This window comes from Colletes latitarsis, unplaced genomic scaffold (genome assembly GCF_051014445.1).
Source record: "Colletes latitarsis isolate SP2378_abdomen unplaced genomic scaffold, iyColLati1 scaffold0025, whole genome shotgun sequence".
In the NCBI taxonomy this organism is placed as follows: domain Eukaryota; kingdom Metazoa; phylum Arthropoda; class Insecta; order Hymenoptera; family Colletidae; genus Colletes; species Colletes latitarsis.
The window spans coordinates 7,583,901-7,609,459 of NW_027488375.1; positions in this window are offsets into that span (position 1 = coordinate 7,583,901).

The window sequence follows — 25,559 nt, forward strand, 5'->3', positions numbered from 1 at the left end:
TTTCGAACAATATTTTTGAGGATAACGCATGTTAGGTCTAGGTTAGGCCGGGGATTTTCACTGATCAGACTCATACTTTCGCATTCTTCACATACTTGTTGGACAGATCCTGGGTTCTTTCTGGTTTGGATCACGTAGTAATGTGGTACCACACTGAAACAGTCAATTAAACCAGGTTTCGATCAATATTTTTGAGGATAACGCATGTTTGGTCTAGGTTAGGCCTGGGACTTTCACTCATAAGACTCATACTTTCGCATTCTTCACATACTTGTTGAACGGATCCTGGGTTTTTTCTGTTTTGGATCACGTAGTAATGTGGGACCACACTGAAACAATGAATTAAACCTGGTCTTGATAAATATTTTTGAGGATAACGCAAGTTAGGTCTGGGATAGGTCTGGGATTTGCCCTCATCAGGCCCATACTTTCGCGTTTTTCACATACTTGTTGAACAGATCCTGGGTTTTTTCCGGTTTGGGTCACGTAGTAGTGTGGTACCACACTGAAACAGTCGATTAAACCTGGCTTCGATCAATATTTTTGAGGATAACGCATGTTAGGTCTAGGTTAGGCCGGGGATTTTCAGTCATCAGACTCATACTTTCGCATTCTTCACATACTTGTAGGACGGATCCTGGGTTTTTTCTGGTTTGGATCACGTAGTAATGTGGGACCACACTGAAACAATCAATTAAACCTGGTCTTGATAAATATTTTAGAGGATAACGCATGTTTGGTCTGGGATAGGTCTGGGATTTGCCCTCATCATACTCATACTTTCGCACACTTCACAAACTCGTTGAACAGATCCTGGGTTTTTTCCGGTATGGGTCACGTAGTAGTGTGGTACCACACTGAAACAGTCGATTAAACCTGGTTTCGAACAATATTTTTGAGGATAACGCATGTTAGGTCTAGGTTAGGCCGGGGATTTTCACTGATCAGACTCATACTTTCGCATTCTTCACATACTTGTTGGACAGATCCTGGGTTCTTTCTGGTTTGGATCACGTAGTAATGTGGTACCACACTGAAACAGTCAATTAAACCAGGTTTCGATCAATATTTTTGAGGATAACGCATGTTTGGTCTAGGTTAGGCCTGGGACTTTCACTCATAAGACTCATACTTTCGCATTCTTCACATACTTGTTGAACGGATCCTGGGTTTTTTCTGTTTTGGATCACGTAGTAATGTGGGACCACACTGAAACAATGAATTAAACCTGGTCTTGATAAATATTTTTGAGGATAACGCATGTTAGGTCTGGGTTAGGTCTAGGATTTGCCCTCATCAGGCTCATACTTTCGCTTATTTCTCATACTTCATGGCTAGATCCTGGGCTGTTTCTGGATTGTGTCACGTAATAATGTGGTACCACGCTGAAACAGTCAATTAAACCTGGTCTTGATAAATATTTTAGAGGATAACGCATGTTAGGTCTGGGATAGGTCTGGGATTTACCCTCATCATACTCATACTTTCGCATTCTTCACATACTTGTTGAACAGATCCTGGGTTTTTTCCGGTATGGGTCACGTAGTAGTGTGGTACCACACTGAAACAGTCGATTAAACCTGGTTTCGAACAATATTTTTGAGGATAACGCATGTTAGGTCTAGGTTAGGCCGGGGATTTTCACTGATCAGACTCATACTTTCGCATTCTTCACATACTTGTTGGACAGATCCTGGGTTCTTTCTGGTTTGGATCACGTAGTAATGTGGGACCACACTGAAACAATCAATTAAACCTGGTCTTGATAAATATTTTAGAGGATAACGCATGTTAGGTCTGGGATAGGTCTGGGATTTGCCCTCATCAGGCTCATACTTTCGCGTTTTTCACATACTTGTTGAACAGATCCTGGGCTTTTCCGGTTTGGGTCACGTAGTAGTGTGGTACCACACTGAAACAGTCGATTAAACCTGGTTTGGATCAATATTTTAGAGGATAACCCAAGTTTGGTCTGGGATAGGTCTGGGATTTTCACTCATCAGACTCATACCTTCGCATTCTTCCCATACTTGTTGAACAGATCCTGGGTTTTTTCTGGTTTGGGTCCCGTAGTAATGTGGTACCACACTGAAACAGTCAATTAAACCAGGTTTCGATCAATATTTTTGAGGATAACGCATGTTTGGTCTAGGTTAGGCCTGGGACTTTCACTCATAAGACTCATACTTTCGCATTCTTCACATACTTGTTGAACGGATCCTGGGTTTTTTCTGTTTTGGATCACGTAGTAATGTGGGACCACACTGAAACAATGAATTAAACCTGGTCTTGATAAATATTTTTGAGGATAACGCAAGTTAGGTCTGGGATAGGTCTGGGATTTGCCCTCATCAGGCCCATACTTTCGCGTTTTTCACATACTTGTTGAACAGATCCTGGGTTTTTTCCGGTTTGGGTCACGTAGTAGTGTGGTACCACACTGAAACAGTCGATTAAACCTGGCTTCGATCAATATTTTTGAGGATAACGCATGTTAGGTCTAGGTTAGGCCGGGGATTTTCAGTCATCAGACTCATACTTTCGCATTCTTCACATACTTGTAGGACGGATCCTGGGTTTTTTCTGGTTTGGATCACGTAGTAATGTGGGACCACACTGAAACAATCAATTAAACCTGGTCTTGATAAATATTTTAGAGGATAACGCATGTTTGGTCTGGGATAGGTCTGGGATTTGCCCTCATCATACTCATACTTTCGCACACTTCACAAACTCGTTGAACAGATCCTGGGTTATTTTCTGGTTTGGATCACATAGTAATGTGGTACCACACTGAAACAGTAGATTAAACCAGGTTTTGATCGATATTTTTGAGGATAACGCATGTTAGGTCTAGTTTAGGCCTGGGATTTGCCCTCATCAGACTCATACTTTCGCATACTTCAAATACTTGTTGAACAGGTCCTGGGTTTTTTTCAGGTTTGGATCACGTAGTAATGTGGCGCCACACTGAAACAGTCGATAAAACCAGGTTTCGATCAATATTTTTGAGGATAACGCATGTTAGGTCTAGGTTAGGCCGGGGTTTTTCACTCATAACACTCATACTTTCGAATTCTTCACATACTTGTTGAACGGATCCTGGGTTTTTACTGGTTTGGATCACGTAGTAATGTGGTACCACACTGAAACATTCAATTAAAGCTGGTCTTGATAAATATTTTAGAGGATAACGCATGTTAGGTTTGGGTTAGGTCTAGGATTTGCCCTCATCAGGCTCATACTTTCGCATATTTCTCATACTTCATGGCTAGATCCTGGGCTGTTTCTGGATTGTGTCACGTAGTAATGTGGGACCACACTGAAACAATCAATTAAACCTGGTCTTGATAAATATTTTAGAGGATAACGCATGTTAGGTCTGGGATAGGTCTGGGATTTGCCCTCATCATATTCATACTTTCGCACACTTCACATACTCCTTGAACAGATCCTGGATTATTTTCAGGTTTGTATCACATAGTAATGTGGTACCACACTGAAACAGTCGATTAAACCTGGTTTCGATCAATATTTTTGAGGATAACGCATGTTAGGTCTGGGTTAGGTCTAGGATTTGCCCTCATCAGGCTCATACTTTCGCTTATTTCTCATACTTCATGGCTAGATCCTGGGCTGTTTCTGGATTGTGTCACGTAATAATGTGGTACCACGCTGAAACAGTCAATTAAACCTGGTCTTGATAAATATTTTAGAGGATAACGCTTGTTAGGTCTAGGTTAGCTCTGGGATTTTCACTCATCAGACTCATACTTTCGCATTCTTCACATACTTGTTGAACAGATACAGGGTTTTTTCTGGATTGGATCACATAGTGATGTGGCACCACACTGAAACAGACGATTAAACCAGGTTTCGATCAATATTTTTGAGGATAACGCATGTTAGGTCTAGGTTAGGCCGGGGGTTTTCACTCATCACACTCATACTGTCGCATTCTTCACATAGTTGTTGAACGGATCCTGGGTTTTTACTGGTTTGGATCACGTAGTAATGAAGTGCAACACTGAAACAGTCAATTAAACCTGGTTTCCATCAATATTTTAGAGGACAACGCATGTTAGGTCTAGGTTAGGCCGAGGATTTTCACTCATCAGACTCATACTTTCGCATTCTCCACATACTTGTTGAACGGATCCTGGGTTTTTACTGGTTTGGATCACGTAGTAATGTGATACCACACTGAAACAGTCGATTAAACCTGGTTTCGATCAATATTTTTGAGGATAACGCATGTTAGGTCTAGGTTAGGCTGAGGATTTTCACTCATCAAACTCGTACTTTCGCATTCTCCACATACTTGTTGAACGGATTATGGGTTTTTACTGGTTTGGATCACGTAGTAATGTGGTACCACACTGAAACATTCCATTAAAGCTGGTCTTGATAAATATTTTAGAGGATAACGCATGTTAGGTCTGGGTTAGGTCTAGGATTTGCCCTCATCAGGCTCATACTTTCGCTTATTTCTCATACTTCATGGCTAGATCCTGGGCTGTTTCTGGATTGTGTCACGTAATAATGTGGTACCACGCTGAAACAGTCAATTAAACCTGGTCTTGATAAATATTTTAGAGGATAACGCTTGTTAGGTCTAGGTTAGCTCTGGGATTTTCACTCATCAGACTCATACTTTCGCATTCTTCACATACTTGTTGAACAGATACAGGGTTTTTTCTGGATTGGATCACATAGTAATGTGGCACCACACTGAAACAGACGATTAAACCAGGTTTCGATCAATATTTTTGAGGATAACGCATGTTAGGTCTAGGTTAGGCCGGGGATTTTCACTCATCAGACTCATACCTTCGCATTCTTCACATACTTGTTGAACAGATCCTGGGTTTTTTCTGGTTTGGGTCCCGTAGTAATGTGGTACCACACTGAAACAGTCAATTAAACCAGGTTTCGATCAATATTTTTGAGGATAACGCATGTTTGGTCTAGGTTAGGCCTGGGACTTTCACTCATCAGACTCATACTTTCGCATTCTTCACATACTTGTTGAACGGATCCTGGGTTTTTTCTGGTTTGGATCACGTAGTAATGTGGGACCACACTGAAACAATGAATTAAACCTGGTCTTGATAAATATTTTTGAGGATAACGCAAGTTAGGTCTGGGATAGGTCTGGGATTTGCCTTCATCAGGCCCATACTTTCGCGTTTTTCACATACTTGTTGAACAGATCCTGGGTTTTTTCCGGTTTGGGTCACGTAGTAGTGTGGTACCACACTGAAACAGTCGATTAAACCTGGCTTCGATCAATATTTTTGAGGATAACGCATGTTAGGTCTAGGTTAGGCCGGGGATTTTCAGTCATCAGACTCATACTTTCGCATTCTTCACATACTTGTAGGACGGATCCTGGGTTTTTTCTGGTTTGGATCACGTAGTAATGTGGGACCACACTGAAACAATCAATTAAACCTGGTCTTGATAAATATTTTAGAGGATAACGCATGTTTGGTCTGGGATAGGTCTGGGATTTGCCCTCATCATACTCATACTTTCGCACACTTCACAAACTCGTTGAACAGATCCTGGGTTATTTTCTGGTTTGGATCACATAGTAATGTGGTACCACACTGAAACAGTAGATTAAACCAGGTTTTGATCGATATTTTTGAGGATAACGCTTGTTAGGTTTAGTTTAGGCCTGGGATTTGCCCTCATCAGACTCATACTTTCGCATACTTCAAATACTTGTTGAACAGGTCCTGGGTTTTTTTCTGGTTTGGATCACATAGTAATGTGGTACCACACTGAAACAGACGATAAAACCAGGTTTCGATCAATATTTTTAAGGATAACGCATGTTAGGTCTAGGTTAGGCCGGGGTTTTTCACTCATAACACTCATACTTTCGAATTCTTCACATACTTGTTGAACGGATCCTGGGTTTTTACTGGTTTGGATCACGTAGTTATGTGGTACCACACTGAAACATTCAATTAAAGGTGGTCTTGATAAATATTTTAGAGGATAACGCATGTTAGGTTTGGGTTAGGTCTAGGATTTGCCCTCATCAGGCTCATACTTTCGCATATTTCTCATACTTCATGGCTAGATCCTGGGCTGTTTCTGGATTGTGTCACGTAGTAATGTGGGACCACACTGAAACAATCAATTAAACCTGGTCTTGATAAATATTTTAGAGGATAACGCATGTTAGGTCTGGGATAGGTCTGGGATTTGCCCTCATCATACTCATACTTTCGCATTCTGCACATACTTGTTGGACGGATCCTGGGTTTTTTCTGGTTTGGATCACGTAGTAATGTGGGACCACACTGAAACATTCAATTAAACCTGGTCTTGATAAATATTTTAGAGGATAACGCATGTTAGGTCTGGGATAGGTCTGGGATTTGCCCTCATCATACTCATACTTTCGCATTCTTCACATACTTGTTGAACAGATCCTGGGTTTTTTCCGGTATGGGTCACGTAGTAGTGTGGTACCACACTGAAACAGTCGATTAAACCTGGTTTCGAACAATATTTTTGAGGATAACGCATGTTAGGTCTAGGTTAGGCCGGGGATTTTCACTGATCAGACTCATACTTTCGCATTCTTCACATACTTGTTGGACAGATCCTGGGTTCTTTCTGGTTTGGATCACGTAGTAATGTGGGACCACACTGAAACAATCAATTAAACCTGGTCTTGATAAATATTTTAGAGGATAACGCATGTTAGGTCTGGGATAGGTCTGGGATTTGCCCTCATCAGGCTCATACTTTCGCGTTTTTCACATACTTGTTGAACAGATCCTGGGCTTTTCCGGTTTGGGTCACGTAGTAGTGTGGTACCACACTGAAACAGTCGATTAAACCTGGTTTGGATCAATATTTTAGAGGATAACCCAAGTTTGGTCTGGGATAGGTCTGGGATTTTCACTCATCAGACTCATACCTTCGCATTCTTCCCATACTTGTTGAACAGATCCTGGGTTTTTTCCGGTTTGGGTCACGTAGTAGTGTGGTACCACACTGAAACAGTCGATTAAACCTGGCTTCGATCAATATTTTTGAGGATAACGCATGTTAGGTCTAGGTTAGGCCGGGGATTTTCAGTCATCAGACTCATACTTTCGCATTCTTCACATACTTGTAGGACGGATCCTGGGTTTTTTCTGGTTTGGATCACGTAGTAATGTGGGACCACACTGAAACAATCAATTAAACCTGGTCTTGATAAATATTTTAGAGGATAACGCATGTTTGGTCTGGGATAGGTCTGGGATTTGCCCTCATCATACTCATACTTTCGCACACTTCACAAACTCGTTGAACAGATCCTGGGTTATTTTCTGGTTTGGATCACATAGTAATGTGGTACCACACTGAAACAGTAGATTAAACCAGGTTTTGATCGATATTTTTGAGGATAACGCATGTTAGGTCTAGTTTAGGCCTGGGATTTGCCCTCATCAGACTCATACTTTCGCATACTTCAAATACTTGTTGAACAGGTCCTGGGTTTTTTTCTGGTTTGGATCACGTAGTAATGTGGCGCCACACTGAAACAGTCGATAAAACCAGGTTTCGATCAATATTTTTGAGGATAACGCATGTTAGGTCTAGGTTAGGCCGGGGTTTTTCACTCATAACACTCATACTTTCGAATTCTTCACATACTTGTTGAACGGATCCTGGGTTTTTACTGGTTTGGATCACGTAGTAATGTGGTACCACACTGAAACATTCAATTAAAGCTGGTCTTGATAAATATTTTAGAGGATAACGCATGTTAGGTTTGGGTTAGGTCTAGGATTTGCCCTCATCAGGCTCATACTTTCGCATATTTCTCATACTTCATGGCTAGATCCTGGGCTGTTTCTGGATTGTGTCACGTAGTAATGTGGGACCACACTGAAACAATCAATTAAACCTGGTCTTGATAAATATTTTAGAGGATAACGCATGTTAGGTCTGGGATAGGTCTGGGATTTGCCCTCATCATACTCATACTTTCGCACACTTCACATACTCCTTGAACAGATCCTAAATTATTTTCAGGTTTGTATCACATAGTAATGTGGTACCACACTGAAACAGTCGATTAAACCTGGTTTCGATCAATATTTTTGAGGATAACGCATGTTAGGTCTGGGTTAGGTCTAGGATTTGCCCTCATCAGGCTCATACTTTCGCTTATTTCTCATACTTCATGGCTAGATCCTGGGCTGTTTCTGGATTGTGTCACGTAATAATGTGGTACCACGCTGAAACAGTCAATTAAACCTGGTCTTGATAAATATTTTAGAGGATAACGCTTGTTAGGTCTAGGTTAGCTCTGGGATTTTCACTCATCAGACTCATACTTTCGCATTCTTCACATACTTGTTGAACAGATACAGGGTTTTTTCTGGATTGGATCACATAGTAATGTGGCACCACACTGAAACAGACGATTAAACCAGGTTTCGATCAATATTTTTGAGGATAACGCATGTTAGGTCTAGGTTAGGCCGGGGGTTTTCACTCATCACACTCATACTGTCGCATTCTTCACATAGTTGTTGAACGGATCCTGGGTTTTTACTGGTTTGGATCACGTAGTAATGAAGTGCAACACTGAAACAGTCAATTAAACCTGGTTTCCATCAATATTTTAGAGGACAACGCATGTTAGGTCTAGGTTAGGCCGAGGATTTTCACTCATCAGACTCATACTTTCGCATTCTCCACATACTTGTTGAACGGATCCTGGGTTTTTACTGGTTTGGATCACGTAGTAATGTGATACCACACTGAAACAGTCGATTAAACCTGGTTTCGATCAATATTTTTGAGGATAACGCATGTTAGGTCTAGGTTAGGCTGAGGATTTTCACTCATCAAACTCGTACTTTCGCATTCTCCACATACTTGTTGAACGGATTATGGGTTTTTACTGGTTTGGATCACGTAGTAATGTGGTACCACACTGAAACATTCCATTAAAGCTGGTCTTGATAAATATTTTAGAGGATAACGCATGTTAGGTCTGGGATAGGTCTGGGATTTGCCCTCATCAGGCTCATACTTTCGCATATTTCTCATACTTCATGGCTAGATCCTGGGCTGTTTCTGGATTGTGTCACGTAATAATGTGGTACCACGCTGAAACAGTCAATTAAACCTGGTCTTGATAAATATTTTAGAGGATAACGCTTGTTAGGTCTAGGTTAGCTCTGGGATTTTCACTCATCAGACTCATACTTCCGCATTCTTCACATACTTTTTGAACAGATACAGGGTTTTTTCTGGATTGGATCACATAGTAATGTGGCACCACACTGAAACAGACGATTAAACCAGGTTTCGATCAATATTTTTGAGGATAACGCATGTTAGGTCTAGGTTAGGCCGGGGGTTTTCACTCATCACACTCATACTGTCGCATTCTTCACATAGTTGTTGAACGGATCCTGGGTTTTTACTGGTTTGGATCACGTAGTAATGAAGTGCAACACTGAAACAGTCAATTAAACCTGGTTTCCATCAATATTTTAGAGGACAACACATGTTAGGTCTAGGTTAGGCCGAGGATTTTCACTCATCAGACTCATACTTTCGCATTCTCCACATACTTGTTGAACGGATCCTGGGTTTTTACTGGTTTGGATCACGTAGTAATGTGATACCACACTGAAACAGTCGATTAAACCTGGTTTCGATCAATATTTTTGAGGATAACGCATGTTAGGTCTAGGTTAGGCTGAGGATTTTCACTCATCAAACTCGTACTTTCGCATTCTCCACATACTTGTTGAACGGATTCTGGGTTTTTACTGGTTTGGATCACGTAGTAATGTGGTACCACACTGAAACATTCCATTAAAGCTGGTCTTGATAAATATTTTAGAGGATAACGCATGTTAGGTCTGGGATAGGTCTGGGATTTGCCCTCATCATACTCATACTTTCGCACACTTCACATACTCCTTGAACAGATCCAGGATTATTTTCAGGTTTGGATCACATAGTAATGTGGTACCACACTGAAACAGTCGATTAAACCAGGTTTTGCCCAATATTTTTGAGGATAACGCATGTTAGGTCTAGTTTAGGCCTTGGATTTGCCCTCATCAGACTCATTCTTTCGCATACTTCAAATACTTGTTGAACAGGTGCTGGGTTTTTTTCTGGTTTGGATCACGTAGTCATGTGCTACCACACTGAAACAGTCGATTAAACCTGGTTTCGATCAATATTTTTTAGGATAACGCATGTTAGGTATAGGTTAGGCCGAGGATTTTCACTGATCAGACTCATACTTTCGCATTCTCCACATACTTGTTGAACGGATCCTGGGTTTTTACTGGTTTGGATCACGTAGTAATGTGGGACCACACTGAAACAATCAATTAAACCTGGTCTTGATGAATATTTTAGAGGATAACGCATGTTAGGTTTGGGTTAGGTCTAGGATTTGCCCTCATCAGGCTCATACTTTCGCATATTTCTCATACTTCATGGCTAGATCCTGGGCTGTTTCTGGATTGTGTCACGTAGTAATGTGGTACCACGCTGAAACAGTCAATTAAACCTGGTCTTGATAAATATTTTAGAGGATAACGCTTGTTAGGTCTAGGTTAGCCTTGGGATTTTCACTCATCAGACTCATACTTTCGCATTCTTCACATACTTGTTGAACAGATACAGGGTTGTTTCTGGTTTGGATCACATAGTAATGTGGCACCACACTGAAACAGACGATTAAACCAGGTTTCGATCAATATTTTTGAGGATAACGCATGTTAGGTCTAGGTTAGGCCGGGGTTTTTCACTCATCACACTCATACTTTCGCATTCTTCACATACTTGTTGAACGGATCCTGGGTTTTTACTGGTTTGGATCACGTAGTAATGAAGTGCAACACTGAAACAGTCAATTAAACCTGGTTTCGATCAATATTTTAGAGGACAACGCATGTTAGGTCTAGGTTAGGCCGAGGATTTTCACTCATCAGACTCATACTTTCGCATTCTCCACATACTTGTTGAACGGATCCTGGGTTTTTACTGGTTTGGATCACGTAGTAATGTGGTACCACACTGAAACAGTCGATTAAACCTGGTCTTGATAAATATTTTACAGGATAACGCAAGTTAGGTCTGGGATAGGTCTGGGATTTGCCCTCATCAGGCTCATACTTTCGCGTTTTTCACATACTTGTTGAACAGATCCTGGGTTTTTTCCGGCTTGGGTCACGTAGTAGTGTGGTACCACACTGAAACAGTCGATTAAACCCGGTTTCGATCAATACTTTTGAGGATAACGCATGTTAGGTCTGGGATAGGTCTGGGATTTGCCCTCATCAGGCTCATACTTCCGCAGTTTTAACATGCATGTTGACCTGATAGAGGGTTTTTTCTGCTTTGGATCACGTAGTAAAGTGGTACCACAACTAAAACAGTCAATCAAACCTGGTTTCGATCACTATTTTAGAGGATAACGCAAGTTAGGTCTGGGATAGGTCTGGGATTAGCCCTCATCAGACTCATACTTTCGCACACTTCACATACTCGTTGACAAGATCCTGGGTTTTTTTCTGGTTTGGATCACGTAGTAATGTAGTACCACACTGAAACAGTCGATTAAGCCTGGTTTCGATTAATATTTTTGAGGATAACGCATGTTAGGTCTGGGATAGGTCTGGGATTTGCCCACATCAGGCTCATACTTTCGCAGTTTTTACATGCATGTTGACCTGATCGAGGGTTTTCTCTGCTTTGGATCACGTAGAAAAGTGGTACCACACTAAAACAGTCAATTAAACCTGGTTTCGATCAATATTTTAGAGGATAACGAAAGTTATGTCTAGTTTAGGTCTGGGATTTGCCCTCATCAGACTCATACTTTCGCATTCTTCACATACTTGTTGAAAAGATCCTGGGGTTTTTTCTGGTTTGGATCACGTAGTAATGTGGTACCACACTGAAACAGTCGATTAAACCTGGTTTCGATCAATATTTTTGGGGATAACGCATGTTAGGTCTAGGTTAGGCCGGGGATATTCACTCATCAGACTCACACTTTCGCATTCTTCACATAGTTGTTGAACGGCTCCTGGGTTTATTCTAGTTTGGTTCACGTAGTAATGTGGTACCACACTGAAACATTCAATTAAACCTGGTCTTGATAAATATTTTAGAGGATAACGCATGTTAGGTTAGGGTTAGGTCTAGGATTTGCCCCCATCAGGCTCATACTTTCGCATATTTCTCATACTTCATGGCTGGATCCTGGGCTATTTCTGGATTGGATCACGTAGTAATGTGGTACCACACTGAAACAGTCAATTAAACCTGGTTTTGATCAATATTTTAGAGAATAATCCATGTTAGGTCTAGGTTAGGTCTGGGATTTGCTCTCATCAGGCTCATTCTTTCGCATACTTCTCATACTTGATGGATAGATCCTGGGCTTTTTCTGGATTGCATCACGTAGTAAGGAAGTACAACACTGAAACAGACAATTAAACCTGGTTTCCATCAATATTTTAGAGGACCACGCATGTTAGGTCTAGGTTAGGCCTGGGATTTGCCCTCATCAGGCTCATACTTTCGCGTTTTTCACATACTTGTTGAACGGATCCTGGGTTTTTTCTGGTTTGCATCACGTAGTAATGTGGGACCACACTGAAACAATCAATGAAACCTGGTCTTGATAAATATTTTAGAGAATAATTCATGTTAGGTCTAGGTTAGGTCTGGATTTTCACTCATCAGACACATACTTTCGTATTCTTCACATACTTGTTGAACGGATCCAGGGTTTCTTCTGGTTTGGATCACGTAGTAATGTGGGACCTCACTGAAACAGTCCATTAAACCTGGTTTGGATCAATATTTTAGAGGATAACGCAAGTTTGGTCTGGGATAGGTCTGGGATTTGCCCCCATCAGACTAATACTATCGCATATTTCTTATACTTCATGGCTATATCCTGGGATATTTCTGGATTGCATCACGTAGTAATGTGGTACCACACTGAAACAATCAATTAAACCTGGTTTCGCTCAATATTTTAGAAGATGACGCGTGTTAGGTTTAGGTTAGGCCTGGGATTTGCCCTCATCAGGGTCATACTTTCACAGTTTTAACATGCATGTTGACCTGATCGAGGGTTTTTTCTGCTTTGGATCACGTAGTAAAGTGGTACCACAACTAAAACAGTCAGTTAAACCTGGTTTCGATCACTATTTTAGAGGATAACGCAAGTTAGGTCTGGGATAGGTCTCGGATTATCCCTCATCAGACTCATACTTTCGCTCACTTCACATACTCCTTGACAAGATCCAGGGTTTTTTTCTGGTTTGGATCACGTGGTAATGTGGTACCACACTGAAACAGTCGATTAAACCTGGTTTCGATTAATATTTTTGAGGATAACGCATGTTAGGTCTGGGATAGGTCTGGGATTTGCCTTCATCAGACTCATACTTTCGCAGTTTTAACATGCATGTTGACCTGATCGAGGGTTTTTTCTGCTTTGGATCACGTAGTAAAGTGGTACCACACTAAAACAGTCAATTAAACCTGGTTTCGATCAATATTTTAGAGGATAACGAAAGTTATGTCTAGTTTAGGCCTGGGATTTGCCCTCATCAGACTCATACTTTCGCATACTTCACATACTTGTTGAACTGATCCTGGGTTTTTTTCTGGTTTGGATCACGTAGTAATGTGGTACCACACTGAAACAGTCGATTAAACCTGGTTTCGATTAATATTTTTGAGGATAACGCATGTTAGGTCTAGTTTAGGCCTGGGATTTGCCCTGATCAGACTCATACTTTCGCATACTTCACATACTTATTGAACAGATCCTGGGTTTTTTTCTGCTTTGGATCACGCAGTAAAGAGGTACCACAATGAAGCAGTCCATTAAACCTGGTTTGGATCAATATTTTAGAGGATAACGCATGTTAGGTTTGGGTTAGGTCTAGGATTTGCCCTCATCAGGCTGATACTTTCGCATATTACTCATACTTCATGGCTAGATCCTGGGCTGTTTCTGGATTGTATCACGTAGTAATGTGGTACCACGCTGAAACAGCCAATTAAACCTGGTTTCGATCAATATTTTAGAGGATAACGCAAGTTAGGTCTGGGATAGGTCTGGGATTTTCACTCATCAGACTCATACTTTCGCATTCTTCACATACTTGTTGAACAGATCCTGGGTTTTTTCTGGTTTGGGTCCGGTAGTAATGTGGTACCACACAGAAACAGTCGATTAAACCAGGTTTCGATCAATATTTTTGAGGGTAACGCATGTTAGGTCTGGGTTAGGTCTAGGATTTGCCCTCGTCAGGCTCATACTTTCGCATTCTTCCCATACTTGTTAAACGGATCCTGGGTTTTTTCCGGTTTGGATCACGTAGTAATGTGGGACCACACTGAAACAATCAATTAAACCTAGTCATGATAAATATTTTAGAGGATAACGCATGTTAGGTCTGCGATAGGTCTGGGATTTGCCCTCACCATACTCATACTTTCGCACACTTCACAAACTCGTTGAACAGATCCTGGGTTATTTTCTGGTTTGGATCACATAGTAATGTGGTACCACACTGAAACAGTCGATTAAACCAGGTTTTGATCAATATTTTTGAGGTTAACGCATGTTAGGTCTAGTTTAGGCCTGGGATTTGCCCTCATCAGACTCATACTTTCGCATACTTCAAATACTTGTTGAACAGGTCCTGGGTTTTTTTCTGGTTTGGATCACGTAGTAATGTGGTACCACACTGAAACAGTCGATTAAACCTGGTTTCGATCAATATTTTTGAGGATAACGCATGTTAGGTCTAGGTTAGGCCGGGGATTTTCACTCATCAGACTCATACTTTCGCATTCTTCACATACTTGTTGGACGGATCCTGGGTTTTTTCTGGTTTGGATCACGTAGTAATGTGGGACCACACTGAAACAATCAATTAAACCTGGTCTTGATAAATATTTTAGAGGATAACGCATGTTAGGTCTGGGATAGGTCTGGGATTTGCCCTCACCATACTCATACTTTCGCACACTTCACAAACTCGTTGAACAGATCCTGGGTTATTTTCTGGTTTGGATCACATAGTAATGTGGTACCACACTGAAACAGTCGATTAAACCAGGTTTTGATCAATATTTTTGAGGATAACGCATGTTAGGTCTAGTTTAGGCCTGGGATTTGCCCTCATCATACTCATACTTTCGCATTCTTCACATACTTGTTGAACAGATCCTGGGTTTTTTCCGGTATGGGTCACGTAGTAGTGTGGTACCACACTGAAACAGTCGATTAAACCTGGTTTCGATCAATATTTTTGAGGATAACGCATGTTAGGTCTAGGTTAGGCCGGGGATTTTCACTGATCAGACTCATACTTTCGCATTCTTCACATACTTGTTGGACGGATCCTGGGTTTTTTCTGGTTTGGATCACGTAGTAATGTGGGACCACACTGAAACAATCAATTAAACCTGGTCTTGATAAATATTTTAGAGGATAACGCATGTTAGGTCTGGGATAGGTCTGGGATTTGCCCTCATCAGGCTCATACTTTCGCGTTTTTCACATACTTGTTGAACAGATCCTGGGTTTTTTCCGGTTTGGGTCACGTAGTAGTGTGGTACCACACTGAAACAGTCGATTAAACCTGGTTTGGATCAATATTTTAGAGGATAACCCAAGTTTGGTCTGGGATAGGTCTGGGATTTTCACTCATCAGACTCATACCTTCGCATTCTTCACATACTTGTTGAACAGATCCTGGGTTTTTTCTGGTTTGGGTCCCGTAGTAATGTGGTACCACACTGAAACAGTCAATTAAACCAGGTTTCGATCAATATTTTTGAGGATAACGCATGTTTGGTCTAGGTTAGGCCTGGGACTTTCACTCATCAGACTCATACTTTCGCATTCTTCACATACTTGTTGAACGGATCCTGGGTTTTTTCTGGTTTGGATCACGTAGTAATGTGGGACCACACTGAAACAATGAATTAAACCTGGTCTTGATAAATATTTTTGAGGATAACGCAAGTTAGGTCTGGGATAGGTCTGGGATTTGCCTTCATCAGGCCCATACTTTCGCGTTTTTCACATACTTGTTGAACAGATCCTGGGTTTTTTCCGGTTTGGGTCACGTAGTAGTGTGGTACCACACTGAAACAGTCGATTAAACCTGGCTTCGATCAATATTTTTGAGGATAACGCATGTTAGGTCTAGGTTAGGCCGGGAATTTTCAGTCATCAGACTCATACTTTCGCATTCTTCACATACTTGTAGGACGGATCCTGGGTTTTTTCTGGTTTGGATCACGTAGTAATGTGGGACCACACTGAAACAATCAATTAAACCTGGTCTTGATAAATATTTTAGAGGATAACGCATGTTTGGTCTGGGATAGGTCTGGGATTTGCCCTCATCATACTCATACTTTCGCACACTTCACAAACTCGTTGAACAGATCCTGGGTTATTTTCTGGTTTGGATCACATAGTAATGTGGTACCACACTGAAACAGTAGATTAAACCAGGTTTTGATCGATATTTTTGAGGATAACGCATGTTAGGTCTAGTTTAGGCCTGGGATTTGCCCTCATTAGACTCATACTTTCGCATACTTCAAATACTTGTTGAACAGGTCCTGGGTTTTTTTCTGGTTTGGATCACATAGTAATGTGGTACCACACTGAAACAGACGATAAAACCAGGTTTCGATCAATATTTTTAATGATAACGCATGTTAGGTCTAGGTTAGGCCGGGGTTTTTCACTCATAACACTCATACTTTCGAATTCTTCACATACTTGTTGAACGGATCCTGGGTTTTTACTGGTTTGGATCACGTAGTAATGTGGTACCACACTGAAACATTCAATTAAAGCTGGTCTTGATAAATATTTTAGAGGATAACGCATGTTAGGTTTGGGTTAGGTCTAGGATTTGCCCTCATCAGGCTCATACTTTCGCATATTTCTCATACTTCATGGCTAGATCCTGGGCTGTTTCTGGATTGTGTCACGTAGTAATGTGGGGCCACACTGAAACAATCAATTAAACCTGGTCTTGATAAATATTTTAGAGGATAACGCATGTTAGGTCTGGGATAGGTCTGGGATTTGCCCTCATCATACTCATACTTTCGCACACTTCACATACTCCTTGAACAGATCCTGGATTATTTTCAGGTTTGTATCACATAGTAATGTGGTACCACACTGAAACAGTCGATTAAACCTGGTTTCGATCAATATTTTTGAGGATAACGCATGTTAGGTCTGGGTTAGGTCTAGGATTTGCCCTCATCAGGCTCATACTTTCGCTTATTTCTCATACTTCATGGCTAGATCCTGGGCTGTTTCTGGATTGTGTCACGTAGTAATGTGGGACCACACTGAAACAATCAATTAAACCTGGTCTTGATAAATATTTTAGAGGATAACGCATGTTAGGTTTGGGTTAGGTCTAGGATTTGCCCTCATCAGGCTCATACTTTCGCATATTTCTCATACTTCATGGCTAGATCCTGGGCTGTTTCTGGATTGTGTCACGTAATAATGTAGTACCACGCTGAAACAGTCAATTAAACCTGGTCTTGATAAATATTTTAGAGGATAACGCTTGTTAGGTCTAGGTTAGCTCTGGGATTTTCACTCATCAAACTCGTACTTTCGCTTTCTCCACATACTTGTTGAACGGATTCTGGGTTTTTACTGGTTTGGATCACGTAGTAATGTGGTACCACACTGAAACATTCCATTAAAGCTGGTCTTGATAAATATTTTAGAGGATAACGCATGTTAGGTCTGGGATAGGTCTGGGATTTGCCCTCATCATACTCATACTTTCGCACACTTCACATACTCCTTGAACAGATCCTGGATTATTTTCAGGTTTGGATCACATAGTAATGTGGTACCACACTGAAACAGTCGATTAAACCAGGTTTTGCCCAATATTTTTGAGGATAACGCATGTTAGGTCTAGTTTAGGCCTGGGATTTGCCCTCATCAGACTCATTCTTTCGCATACTTCAAATACTTGTTGAACAGGTCCTGGGTTTTTTTCTGGTTTGGATCACGTAGTCATGTGCTACCACACTGAAACAGTCGATTAAACCTGGTTTCGATCAATATTTTTTAGGATAACGCATGTTAGGTATAGGTTAGGCCGAGGATTTTCACTCATCAGACTCATACTTTCGCATTCTCCACATACTTGTTGAACGGATCCTGGGTTTTTACTGGTTTGGATCACGTAGTAATGTGGGACCACACTGAAACAATCAATTAAACCTGGTCTTGATGAATATTTTAGAGGATAACGCATGTTAGGTTTGGGTTAGGTCTAGGATTTGCCCTCATCAGGCTCATACTTTCGCATATTTCTCATACTTCATGGCTAGATCCTGGGCTGTTTCTGGATTGTGTCACGTAGTAATGTGGTACCACACTGAAACAGACGATTAAACCAGGTTTCGATCAATATTTTTGAGGATAACGCATGTTAGGTCTAGGTTAGGCCGGGGAATTTCACTCATCACACTCATACTTTCGCATTCTTCACATACTTGTTGAACGGATCCTGGGTTTTTTCTGGTTTGGATCACGTAGTAATGTGGGACCACACTGAAGCAATCAATTAAACCTGGTCTTGATAAATATTTTAGAGTATAACGCATGTTAGGTCTGGGTTAGGTCTAGGGTTTGCCCTCGTCAGGCTCATACTTTCGCATATTTCTCATATCTCATGGCTAGATCCTGGGCTATTTCTGGATTGGATCACGTAGTAATGTGGCACCACACTGAAACAGACGATTAAACCAGGTTTCGATCAATATTTTTGAGGATAACGCATGTTAGGTCTAGGTTAGGCCGGGGTTTTTCACTCATCACACTCATACTTTCGCATTCTTCACATACTTGTTGAACAGGTCCTGGGTTTTTTTCTGGTTTGGATCACGTAGTAATGTGGTACCACACTGAAACAGTCGATTAAACCTGGCTTCGATCAATATTTTTGAGGATAACGCATGTTAGGTCTAGGTTAGGCCGGGGATTTTCAGTCATCAGACTCATACTTTCGCATTCTTCACATACTTGTAGGACGGATCCTGGGTTTTTTCTGGTTTGGATCACGTAGTAATGTGGGACCACACTGAAACAATCAATTAAACCTGGTCTTGATAAATATTTTAGAGGATAACGCATGTTTGGTCTGGGATAGGTCTGGGATTTGCCCTCATCATACTCATACTTTCGCACACTTCACAAACTCGTTGAACAGATCCTGGGTTATTTTCTGGTTTGGATCACATAGTAATGTGGTACCACACTGAAACAGTAGATTAAACCAGGTTTTGATCGATATTTTTGAGGATAACGCATGTTAGGTCTAGTTTAGGCCTGGGATTTGCCCTCATCAGACTCATACTTTCGCATACTTCAAATACTTGTTGAACAGGTCCTGGGCTTTTTTCTGGTTTGGATCACGTAGTAATGTGGCGCCACACTAAAACAGTCGATAAAACCAGGTTTCGATCAATATTTTTGAGGATAACGCATGTTAGGTCTAGGTTAGGCCGGGGTTTTTCACTCATAACACTCATACTTTCGAATTCTTCACATACTTGTTGAACGGATCCTGGGTTTTTACTGGTTTGGATCACGTAGTAATGTGGTACCACACTGAAACATTCAATTAAAGCTGGTCTTGATAAATATTTTAGAGGATAACGCATGTTAGGTTTGGGTTAGGTCTAGGATTTGCCCTCATCAGGCTCATACTTTCGCATATTTCTCATACTTCATGGCTAGATCCTGGGCTGTTTCTGGATTGTGTCACGTAGTAATGTGGGACCACACTGAAACAATCAATTAAACCTGGTCTTGATAAATATTTTAGAGGATAACGCATGTTAGGTCTGGGATAGGTCTGGGATTTGCCCACATCATACTCATACTTTCGCACACTTCACATACTCCTTGAACAGATCCTGGATTATTTTCAGGTTTGTATCACATAGTAATGTGGTACCACACTGAAACAGTCGATTAAACCTGGTTTCGATCAATATTTTTGAGGATAACGCATGTTAGGTCTGGGTTAGGTCTAGGATTTGCCCTCATCAGGCTCATACTTTCGCTTATTTCTCATACTTCCTGGCTAGATCCTGGGCTGTTTCTGGATTGTGTCACGTAATAATGTGGTACCACGCTGAAACAGTCAATTAAACCTGGTCTTGATAAATATTTTAGAGGATAACGCTTGTTAGGTCTAGGTTAGCTCTGGGATTTTCACTCATCAGACTCATACTTTCGCATTCTTCACATACTTGTTGAACAGATACAGGGTTTTTTCTGGATTGGATCACATAGTAATGTGGCACCACACTGAAACAGACGATTAAACCAGGTTTCGATCAATATTTTTGAGGATAACGCATGTTAGGTCTAGGTTAGGCCGGGGGTTTTCACTCATCACACTCATACTGTCGCATTCTTCACATAGTTGTTGAACGGATCCTGGGTTTTTACTGGTTTGGATCACGTAGTAATGAAGTGCAACACTGAAACAGTCAATTAAACCTGGTTTCCATCAATATTTTAGAGGACAACGCATGTTAGGTCTAGGTTAGGCCGAGGATTTTCACTCATCAGACTCATACTTTCGCATTCTCCACATACTTGTTGAACGGATCCTGGGTTTTTACTGGTTTGGATCACGTAGTAATGTGATACCACACTGAAACAGTCGATTAAACCTGGTTTCGATCAATATTTTTGAGGATAACGCATGTTAGGTCTAGGTTAGGGTGAGGATTTTCACTCATCAAACTCGTACTTTCGCATTCTCCACATACTTGTTGAACGGATTATGGGTTTTTACTGGTTTGGATCACGTAGTAATGTGGTACCACACTGAAACATTCCATTAAAGCTGGTCTTGATAAATATATTAGAGGATAACGCATGTTAGGTCTGGGATAGGTCTGGGATTTGCCCTCATCAGGCTCATACTTTCGCATATTTCTCATACTTCATGGCTAGATCCTGGGCTGTTTCTGGATTGTGTCACGTAGTAATGTGGGACCACACTGAAACAATCAATTAAACCTGGTCTTGATAAATATTTTAGAGGATAACGCATGTTAGGTCTGTGATAGGTCTGGGATTTGCCCTCATCATACTCATACTTTCGCACACTTCACATACTCCTTGAACAGATCCTGGATTATTTTCAGGTTTGTATCACATAGTAATGTGGTACCACACTGAAACAGTCGATTAAACCTGGTTTCGATCAATATTTTTGAGGATAACGCATGTTAGGTCTGGGTTTGGTCTAGGATTTGCCCTCATCAGGCTCATACTTTCGCTTATTTCTCATACTTCATGGCTAGATCCTGGGCTGTTTCTGGATTGTGTCACGTAATAATGTGGTACCACGCTGAAACAGTCAATTAAACCTGGTCTTGATAAATATTTTAGAGGATAACGCTTGTTAGGTCTAGGTTAGCTCTGGGATTTTCACTCATCAGACTCATACTTTCGCATTCTTCACATACTTTTTGAACAGATACAGGGTTTTTTCTGGATTGGATCACATAGTAATGTGGCACCACACTGAAACAGACGATTAAACCAGGTTTCGATCAATATTTTTGAGGATAACGCATGTTAGGTCTAGGTTAGGCCGGGGGTTTTCACTCATCACACTCATACTGTCGCATTCTTCACATAGTTGTTGAACGGATCCTGGGTTTTTACTGGTTTGGATCACGTAGTAATGAAGTGCAACACTGAAACAGTCAATTAAACCTGGTTTCCATCAATATTTTAGAGGACAACGCATGTTAGGTCTAGGTTAGGCCGAGGATTTTCACTCATCAGACTCATACTTTCGCATTCTCCACATACTTGTTGAACGGATCCTGGGTTTTTACTGGTTTGGATCACGTAGTAATGTGATACCACACTGAAACAGTCGATTAAACCTGGTTTCGATCAATATTTTTGAGGATAACGCATGTTAGGTCTAGGTTAGGCTGAGGATTTCCACTCATCAAACTCGTACTTTCGCATTCTCCACATACTTGTTGAACGGATTCTGGGTTTTTACTGGTTTGGATCACGTAGTAATGTGGTACCACACTGAAACATTCCATTAAAGCTGGTCTTGATAAATATTTTAGAGGATAACGCATGTTAGGTCTGGGATAGGTCTGGGATTTGCCCTCATCATACTCATACTTTCGCACACTTCACATACTCCTTGAACAGATCCAGGATTATTTTCAGGTTTGGATCACATAGTAATGTGGTACCACACTGAAACAGTCGATTAAACCAGGTTTTGCCCAATATTTTTGAGGATAACGCATGTTAGGTCTAGTTTAGGCCTGGGATTTGCCCTCATCAGACTCATTCTTTCGCATACTTCAAATACTTGTTGAACAGGTCCTGGGTTTTTTTCTGGTTTGGATCACGTAGTCATGTGCTACCACACTGAAACAGTCGATTAAACCTGGTTTCGATCAATATTTTTTAGGATAACGCATGTTAGGTATAGGTTAGGCCGAGGATTTTCACTGATCAGACTCATACTTTCGCATTCTCCACATACTTGTTGAACGGATCCTGGGTTTTTACTGGTTTGGATCACGTAGTAATGTGGGACCACACTGAAACAATCAATTAAACCTGGTCTTGATGAATATTTTAGAGGATAACGCATGTTAGGTTTGGGTTAGGTCTAGGATTTGCCCTCATCAGGCTCATACTTTCGCATATTTCTCATACTTCATGGCTAGATCCTGGGCTGTTTCTGGATTGTGTCACGTAGTAATGTGGTACCACGCTGAAAAAGTCAATTAAACCTGGTCTTGAAAAATATTTTAGAGGATAACGCTTGTTAGGTCTAGGTTAGCCCTGGGATTTTCACTCATCAGACTCATACTTTCGCATTCTTCACATACTTGTTGAACAGATACAGGGTTTTTTCTGGTATGGATCACATAGTAATGTGGCACCACACTGAAACAGACGATTAAACCAGGTTTCGATCAATATTTTTGAGGATAACGCATGTTAGGTCTAGGTTAGGCCGGGGTTTTTCACTCATCACACTCATACTTTCGCATTCTTCACATACTTGTTGAACGGATCCTGGGTTTTTACTGGTTTGGATCACGTAGTAATGAAGTGCAACACTGAAACAGTCAATTAAACCTGGTTTCGATCAATATTTTAGAGGACAACGCATGTTAGGTCTAGGTTAGGCCGAGGATTTTCACTCATCAGACTCATACTTTCGCATTCTCCACATACTTGTTGAACGGATCCTGGGTTTTTACTGGTTTGGATCACGTAGTAATGTGGTACCACACTGAAACAGTCGATTAAACCTGGTCTTGATAAATATTTTACAGGATAACGCATGTTAGGTCTGGGATAGGTCTGGGATTTTCACTCATCAGACTTATACTTTCGCGTTTTCACATACTTGTTGAACAGATCCTGGGTTTTTTCCGGTTTGGGTCACGTAGTAGTGTGGTACCACACTGAAACAGTCGATTAAACCTGGTTTCGATCAATATTTTTGAGGATAACGCATGTTAGGTCCAGGTTAGGCCGGGGAATTTCACTCATCAGACTCATACTTTCGCATTCTTCACATACTTGTTGAACGGATCCTGGGTTTTTTCTGGTTTGGATCACGTAGTAATGTGGGACCACACTGAAGCAATCAATTAAACCTGGTCTTGATAAATATTTTAGAGTATAACGCATGTTAGGTCTGGGTTAGGTCTAGGGTTTGCCCTCGTCAGGCTCATACTTTCGCATATTTCTCATATCTCATGGCTAGATCCTGGGCTATTTCTGGATTGGATCACGTAGTAATGTGGCACCACACTGAAACAGACGATTAAACCAGGTTTCGATCAATATTTTTGAGGATAACGCATGTTAGGTCTAGGTTAGGCCGGGGTTTTTCACTCATCACACTCATATTTTCGCATTCTTCACATACTTGTTGAACGGATCCTGGGTTTTTTCTGGTTTGGATCACGTAGTAATGTGGTACCACACTGAATCAGTCGATTAAACCCGGTTTCGATCAATATTTTTGAGGATAACGCATGTTAGGTCCAGGTTAGGCCGGGGAATTTCACTCATCAGACTCATACTTTCGCATTCTTCACATACTTGTTCAACGGATCCTGGGTTTTTTCTGGTTTGGATCACGTAGTAATGTGGGACCACACTGAAACAATCAACTAAACCTGGTCTTGATAAATATTTTAGAGGATAACGCATGTTAGGTCTGGGATAGGTCTGGGATTTGCCCTCATCATACTCATACTTTCGCACACTTCACATACTCGTTGAACAGATCCTGGGTTATTTTCTGGTTTGGATCACATAGTAATGTGGTACCTCACTGAAACAGTCGATTAAACCAGGTTTTGATCAATATTTTTCAGGATAACGCTTGTTAGGTCTAGGTTAGGCCTGGGATTTTCACTCATCAGACTCATACTTTCGCATTCTTCACATACTTGTTGAACGGATCCTGGGTTTTTTCTGGTTTGGATCACGTAGTAATGTGGTACCACTCTGAAACAGTCGATTAAACCCGGTTTCGATCAATATTTTTGAGGATATCGCATGTTTGGTCTGGGTTAGGTCTAGGATTTGTCCTCGTCAGGCTCATACTTTCGCATATTTCTCATACTTCATGGCTAGATCCTCGGCTATTTCTGGATTGGGTCACGTAGTAATGTGGTACCACACTGAAACAGTCGATTAAACCAGGTTTCGATCAATATTTTTGAGGATAACGCAAGTTAGGTCTGGGATAGGACTGGGATTTGCCCTCATCAGGCTCATACTTTCGCGTTTTTCACACACTTGTTGAACAGATCCTGGGTTTTTCCCGGTTTGGGTCACGTAGTAGTGTGGTACCACACTGAAACAGTCGATTAAACCTGGTTTCGATCAATATTTTAGAGGATAACGCATGTTAGGTCTGGGTTAGTTCTAGGATTTGCCCCCATCAGGCTCATACTTTCGCATATTTCTCATACTTCATGGCTGGATCCTGGGCTATTTCTGGATTGGATCACGTAGTAATGTGGTACCACACTGAAACATTCAATTAAACCTGGTCTTGATAAATATTTTAGAGGATAATGCATTTTAGGTCTCGGTTAGGTCTGGGATTTGCCCTCATCAGACTCATACTTTCGCACACTTCACATACTCGTTGAACAGATCCTGGGACATTCTCTGGTTTGGATCACGTAGTAATGTGGCACCACACTGAAATAGTCGATTAAACCTGGTTTCGATCAATATTTTAGAGGATAACGCATGTTAGGTCTGGGTTAGGTCTAGGATTTGCCCTCGTCAGGCTCATACTTTCGCATATTTCTCATATTTCGTGGCTAGATCCTGGGCTATTTCTGGATTGGATCACGTAGTAATGTGGTAACACACTGAAACCGACGATTAAACCAGGTTTCGATCA